This window comes from Scylla paramamosain, chromosome 5 (genome assembly GCF_035594125.1).
Source record: "Scylla paramamosain isolate STU-SP2022 chromosome 5, ASM3559412v1, whole genome shotgun sequence".
Taxonomy (NCBI): Eukaryota; Metazoa; Arthropoda; class Malacostraca; order Decapoda; family Portunidae; genus Scylla; species Scylla paramamosain.
In genome coordinates this window covers 30,875,056-30,882,711 of record NC_087155.1, presented here as the reverse complement: position 1 = coordinate 30,882,711, position 7,656 = coordinate 30,875,056, and positions in this window count along the sequence as shown.

Below are 7,656 nucleotides of genomic sequence, written 5' to 3'. Positions count from 1 at the left end.
ATGGCGGCGCAGACTGAGACACTCCTAACGCCTCGTTTCGTGTTACGGGTCTGGACTCCCGCCGCGGCTGAGCTCGTTAAGGCACCCACGAGGTGTGTGTCAGCAGGCCGGCGGCTCTTCCCCCTCGCCTGGGCTAACTCACGCATAATAACCACGTTTGTTTCTCGTCTGGTGCAGCTTGGCGGACCAGACAACTCCCCTGGCTTTGTAGTTGAACAATTTTAACCAGATTTTTGGTGGGGAAATTGTATTCTTGGTCACGGTGGTTTTAACTGTGTGTGTGTGTGTGTGTGTGTGTGTGTGTGTGTGTGTGTGTGTGTGTGTGTGTGTGTGTGTGTGTGTGTGTGTGTGTGTGTGTGTGTTAGCAGGAGTTGTGTGTTAAATATCAGTTGGTAGGGGTTTATGATAATAATGCTTGTAATTACAGTAATGATAGATACCATTCTATAACTCGATATAATTGTTTAATGAATTGTTGACGTACTAATTGTGGTTTAGTCTTTTACGATTGTTTTGGGGTAAAGCATATGTTGTTTGGACTACAACTCTTGTATTATTATATGGATACTGATGTGTATTGAGTATTCGTAGTCAATAAACTAAATGAACTGAACTGAACTGTGTGTCTGTGTGTGTGTGTGTGTGTGTGTGTGTGTGTGTGTGAGTAGACGGTGTGCTCGGTAAAGTTTTAGATGAAAATGCAGACTGTCAGTAATGTGTTGTGAGTGACATCCCAAACAAAGCCAGGTGTGCGCAGCTTGAGGACACCTGTGTGTTGTGTGGAGGACAATGCGTGTGTCTGACAACGTCCACCTGCCGCCTTCATCTTGCTCTTACTGCCTCGGTGCAGGTGTGTGGCGTCGCCTGTCAATCATTAAACGGGCACATATTCTGCAGACACGTACACACGCCCGCCCGCCCGCACACACACACACACACACACACACACACACACACACACACACACACACACACACACACACACACACACACACACACACACACACACACACACACACACACACACACACACACACACACACACACACACACACACACACACAGGAATCAAAACACGGCCGGAGAAAAATGAAAAAAATATTGATTTAGAAAAATTGTGCTGAGATACGAATTTCTTTCTGAATACCTGCCAAGCTCTGAACAAAACAGACGGGCACGTAGATTGCACACACAGGGAGAGAGAGAAAAAAAATGGAAGAAAAATATGTTACAGATGGAAAAAGCAAAAACTCAAAATTATTAAAGATTGCAATCCCGCGAGTGACGCACGCAGGGAGATAAATTTCAAGGCTGAAGGAGAGGAATATCTCTTGGGAGGGAGAGTTTGCGAAGCAGGATGGAAGTGGCGGGAGGGAGACGGGGAGAGGACGGGGAGAGGGAGGGGAGGGGATGGGGGAAAGGACTTTGATCTTAAGCCGCGACGCGACTGCCTGAAGAAGTGACGAACACACCATATTCAGACGCAGGGAGCGGCAGGCGGCGGGGCGATGAGCACGGGTAATTAAAGGCTGCGAGGAGCACGGCAACTCCCTTTGGCGTCTCAGTCAGGTGGACGTACTGTGCTGTGTGACGCTGTGTGGCGCGGTGTGCAGCAGTCGTGAGGATGCAGGTAGATACCTAAGGGGCGTGACGCACGGTTCCTGTGTCCTGAGGTGCCGGTGTGACCCCTGCCCCTGCGCCCCAGCGTGGTGGAGGAAGGAGTCACGGCCGCGGTGAAGCGAAGGGCATGGGAGAGAGGCGCCGTGATAGGTCAAGGTGAAATGGTGGTGCGTGAATGTGTAGGATGGGAGTACGCGCGCACACGCACACATGCACACGCACGCACGCAAGCACACACACACACACACACACACACACACACACACACACACACACACACACACGCACAAGAAGAGAGATACTGGAGAAAATACGCGAAAATCAAGTAAATAGAAACTACTCTGTAAAAGTCAAGTGTTTCCTGATGGAGGAGAAAAGGATGGTGGCGGCAGGTGTCCAGGCAAGCAGGAAAGGAGGGAACGGAGTGTGAGTGAGAAGGGAGAAAGGAAAGAGGGGATGGGAGGGAGGGAGAAGGGAGCAAGAGAGAGAGAGAGAGAGAGAGAGAGAGAGAGAGAGAGAGAGAGAGAGAGAGAGAGAGAGAGAGAGAGAGAGAGAGAGGAGGGAGTGCTGCAATCTCAGTATGATGCTAATGAAACCTTTTAACCCGCTGTAAAATGCAAGCCTATGTATAAGCGTGCGTCGGTGGTGCTGAAAAAGAGCAAGTCCCCGCTGGCTTTGATCATCCCGGCAGCCTCGACAATGACGCCTTGATTACGCGTATCACATCGCGGCGCCCGCCACCATCAAAGTCACGTGGGTGGGTGGGTGGAGTGGGTGGGGCCGTAGCTTAGCGCGTATTATGAAAACCACTACGATCTTTCTTTCTTTTTTTTTTTTTTTTTTGCACCAATACTTTTGTTCAGCACATCGAGTATATCGTTGTATGGGAACTATGCATATTACTGTCATCTTGTTTTCTGTATCAGTATTTTTCTTTAAGTACATATTAATTTTGTTTTGCTATAAAGTTTTCACGCTATGTAACAATTCCTCACTTTTTTTCTCCCCCACGCATCAGTCACATCACAGAAGGTCACCTATCCTCTCAAAGCAGCTGTATGTATTAAATGTGTGTGTGTTCCTCTCGATATGTATGTAAATGATGGATGTGAATGTACGTATGGCAGGAGTTATATATACATGCACTGATGAATGCAAAGACACAGGTGCTCATGTACAGAAATAAGACGTACAGTACTATGGGAGCGATGTCAATATAAGGCAGCACGCACCAGTTGTGATTCTTCAGGACGAACATGTCAAAGTTCCACGTTTATGTGTGTGTGTGTGTGTGTGTGTGTGTGTGTGTGTGTGTGTGTGTGTGTGTGTGTGTGTGTGTGTGTGTGTGTAGATAGATGCGGTGCCCTCAACGCTTCGTCTCACCCCAATGCGCCCAAACATCACATCCTCCACATCCCGGTTCAGCTTCACTCACGCCCCTCAAGACATCCACTTCGCTCCCTCCACACCAAGCAAGCTAATGTGGGTCTTCCTTGCTCCACACCTACCCAGCCCCGTGTCCAGACCTGCCCCGACCCACACTTACTCCTCTAGTCCACCCCAACCTCTCCACCCTCCGCCTCGCCCAGGGAAGGAGGAACAGGATACATTGCGGGGGCCTGAAGTGTGAGCCCCGCTTGGCGCCGGATGAAGGAGGGATGAGGACGAGATGAGAGAGGACTTGGGAGGCTGGAAAAGTAGACTAAGAATAAAGAGGAGGAGGAGGAGGAGGAGGAGGAGGAGGAGGAGGAGAAGGATGAGGAGGAGGAAGAGGAAGAGGAAGAGGAAGAGGAAGAGGAAGAGGAAGAGGAGGCGGTGGTGGCAGAGAGACAACAAAGAAAAGAAGTAAAACACACGAACGAAAAGATAAAATGAAAAAAAGAAAAGAAAAAAGATTACGGGGGAAGAGAGAGAGAGAGAGAGAGAGAGAGAGAGAGAGAGAGAGAGAGAGAGAGAGAGAGAGAGAGAGAGAGAGAATCAAGATCAAAGAAAATAATACTACTAACCGTGACGAAGAGTGAGCGAAAGAGAGACGAAAAAAGATGAGAGACGAAGGTAGGCTAAAGAAAATGGAAGGAGGGAAAAAAATAAGGTAGGGGAGAACCACCTTGTTTGAAGTGAGACCCCGTTACAGAAAAATTAGCCACGCGTTGAGGAGAGAGAGAAGAAGCCAGTAATGAGGTGAGGGAAAGGAGAAGGAAGGAAAGAAGGAAAGAGGGAGAGGGAGAAAGAGGGAGAGGGAGAGAGGGAGTAGGAAAGGGAAAGCAGGAGCGATGGTCTCTTGCGGGGAAGGACTCCATTTAAAGAAGGGGAAACAAAGATGGGGAAAAAAGACTACACAAAAAAGTCTATAAACCGCAAAAATACCACTCACAGGTGTTCATGGTTACCTGGCTGGGGAGGCAATGAGGAGGGAGCAGGTGAGGGACAGAAAAATAAAGGGAGAGGGAATGGGAGGGAGAAGGAAATGAGGGAAGGGAAGGAAAGGGAAATGAATGGAAGGCAGGAAGGAAAAAATCAGCGAAGGTAAGAGGGGGTTCGAGAGAGAGAGAGAGAGAGAGAGAGAGAGAGAGAGAGAGAGAGAGAGAGAGAGAGAGAGAGAGAGAGAGAGAGAGAGAGAGAGAGAGAGAGCGCAAGTCGGTCGTAAGGAGAGAATTTACATATCGTAATGAAATTTTATACGAAACTCTCTCTCTCTCTCTCTCTCTCTGTGTGTGTGTGTGTGTGTGTGTGTGTGTGTGTGTGTGTGAGAGAGAGAGAGAGAGAGAGAGAGAGAGAGAGAGAGAGAGAGAGAGAGAGAGAGAGAGAGAGAGAGAGAGAGAGAGAGAGAGAGAGAGAGAGAGCGAGCCTGCCTGCATTCGTTTCTTTCTCTCTCTCTCTCTCTCTCTCTCTCTCTCTCTCTCTCTCTCTCTCTCTCTCTCTCTCATTTCCTCCCTTACAATCTACTTTCAGTCCTTTCCCCTTTCTCCCTCCATTCCTCCCGCCCCACCACTCCCACCACCCACGTGACTGCATCCCCTCCCTCTCCCCCTCGCCAGCCCACATCTGATCTCCCGCCTCACGCCACCCATTGCTCTGTTTCCGGCCGATCGGGGGAACGGTAGATGGCGGGTGGGGGGAGAAGCGTGAGGAGGAGCGTGACTGGGGGGAAGAGTGAGGGGGGAACGTGAGGGGGGAGCGTGAGGGGAGTGTCCTTTAATGCGGAACCAAAGCCTCTCCCTTCATCTCCTCTCCTCATCCTTTCCCTCTTCTTTGATCTTTTCTCTCTCTCTCTCTCTCTCTCTCTCTCTCTCTCTCTCTCTCTCTCTCTCTCTCTCTCTCTCTCTCTCTCTCTCTACATGTTTTTTTTTCTTTTTTTTTGTTTTGTTGTCTAAGTTTTATGCTTTTTGTAGTGTAATTACTGTTTTTTCTTCTTTTTGATGTTATTATTTAATTTTTTAAATTTAATTCTCTCTAAACGTTTATTTATCTTCAGTTTTCTTTTTTCTCTTTTTATCTCACGTATTTTTTTTTTCCTTTATTGTCTCTTCTTTCTATCTCTGTTCATTTCCTTCCAACCGTCTCTCCTCTACTTTCCTCCCTATCCCTTGCATGTATTTTTCTCTAAACATCTCTTCTTTTTTTTATATTCTGTTTTCTCTTCAGTAATTTCTCCTTTCTATCTCTCCAGTCATGTTTCTTTCCCTCCAACAGCTTCTCTATCTTCTCTATGTCCCCCCTATCCCTTACATCTGTTTTTCACTAAATATCTCCTAATTCTAACTTTCCATTTTTTCTTTTCACTTCATGTAATTTCTCCTTTCCACTCGTATCTCTACAGTCATGATAATTTCCCTCGAACCGCCTCTCCATTTCTTCTACGTTCCCTCTCTACCCCTTTAATTTATTTTTTTCTTTAAACATCTTTTCACCTTCCTTTTTTTTTTCATTTTTTCTTCTCACCTCACGTAATTTCTCTACTATTCTATCTCTCCAGTCATGTTCCCTTCCCTCCAACCGCCTCTCCATCTCCTCTGCCTTCCTCCCTATCCCTTCCTAACAGTTTAAATCCTTTCCCCTCGACCTCCTCCTTCCTCACCTTAACTACCCTCTCTCTGTCTTAATCCTTCCCTCACTTCTCCCCATCCTCTCAAGCCTGTCCACTCAATCCACACCGATCCTTCCCAAGCCTTCCCTCGCCTCTCACTCCTCTCACTTCTCCCTCTCCCTTGCTTACTGCTTCTGCCACCCTCTTCCCTCTTCCTACACTCTCATCCCTTCTTCCTCTTCGCTTACGTCGTATCGGAGTCCATTGCCCTTTTCTTTTTTTCTTTTTTTTTCAACTTCTTTTTTCGTTTCTCATTCCTTTCTCCCGACTCCATCCTCCTTCTTTCCACTTTTCTTTCTTTCTCTCTCAGTCTCTTCTTTCGTAATCCGCTGCTGGTCCTCTTCCTCTTCGTCCACGTTTATTTCTCCTTTTTTTTCTTTTTTTTATATCCCTTGCTTCGTTTCTTGTATTTTTCCTTTCCCCCTCATCTCAACTTCTCTGCATTTTTCTTCTTTTCCTCGCTTCTTCACTTCTTCCACTAATAACCTAGTGATCCTCCTCTTCCTTTATTCGTTTCTCATATCAAACTCCTCTCCATTTTTCCCCTTTTCCAGTCTCGTCTCTTCAATCTTTCCTCCTTTCCCACGTTTCCTTCAGTTATCTCCAAGTCCTCCCTCGTTCCTCTTTTTATCCAAGTTTGCCCTTCTAGTTCATCCGGCAGATGTCGCTGGATAATTTAAGTTCAGCGAGTTCCAGAGCGTCTGTTTCTTATTAAGAGAGGCTGCGACAAGAGCGTGGCGGGTCTCACTGCGCCGCTGAAGAAAATTTGCAGCCGCCGACGAAGCTTTTTGTTTCCATAGCAACGTGAGGGCTAGTGGAAACAGGTCAGTTCCGGTGTTTCTTCCCATAAGTTGGTGTCTGTGTGTGTGTGTGTGTGTGTGTGTGTGTGTGTGTGTGTGTGTGTGTGTGTGTGTGTGTGTGTGTGTGTGTGTGTGTGTGTGTGTGTGTGTGTGTGTGTGTGTGTGTGTAACTGTTTGATCATATGTGCTTTGAAGTGCGGCAAAGGATGAAGCGTCTTACAAGATTCGTCTGTATGGCTTTGTTTAGTCTCTCTCTCTCTCTCTCTCTCTCTCTCTCTCTCTCTCTCTCTCTCTCTCTCTCTCTCTCTCTCTCTCTCTCTTCCTCCTTTACTTTCACTGACCAAAGTTAAGACCGAAACTTCTTGAGTCCCAATCGTTACGGTTCTCCACACACTCAAGCCTTCATTTCACACCCAGAGGCACTGTGGGCCATTTGCTGTGGAGGGAGAAAGGAAAAGAAAACGTAAGGGTAGATTTCGATACCAAAACGTAATCTAACCAACTTCGCCACCAATCGCATCAATTCAGAAAGCTAACCTTATCTAACTTAACCAATAATTTTCGTTACTAAACTCATAATTTTAACTTATCCAACTGACCTCGTTACTGGTCGCATCAATTTGCCATAGAAAAAAAGAAGAAAAACTTGTATATGACTATCTGATTCGTTCATTTCATGACGCCGCAACGACGGTGGTGGGATATAAAGAACAAAAAAAGTGACTAGCATATTTTTGTCTTTAAAGCTGAGAAGAAAATGAAGGAGGATTAAGGTTAGTTAGAACATTCAACTCGCCACTCTATGGTAAAACAAACACTTGTACTGTCACATTTCACGAGGACACAAACACCACCTCGCCGCACCAACACGAGGAAGGAGCACCACCAACAATTTCCGAGTAAATCCTTAGTTGTGTGCGGATGGGCAGACGGGCGGTGGAGGAGGAGGATGGGGGAGCCGTAGTTGGATGGCGGAAAAAGCTGCGGAGAAACACCCTTACGTCACGGAGCTTTATGGCCGTTAACCGTTGTGTAACCACGAAATTGCCGGCGCATCTTTCACTCCACACAACAGTCTGACAGGGTGTGCTGCGGCAGCCTGTGGCCCAATTTTGTGTTGTGGGAGTAGGAGTGACTGGTAGCGGCGTC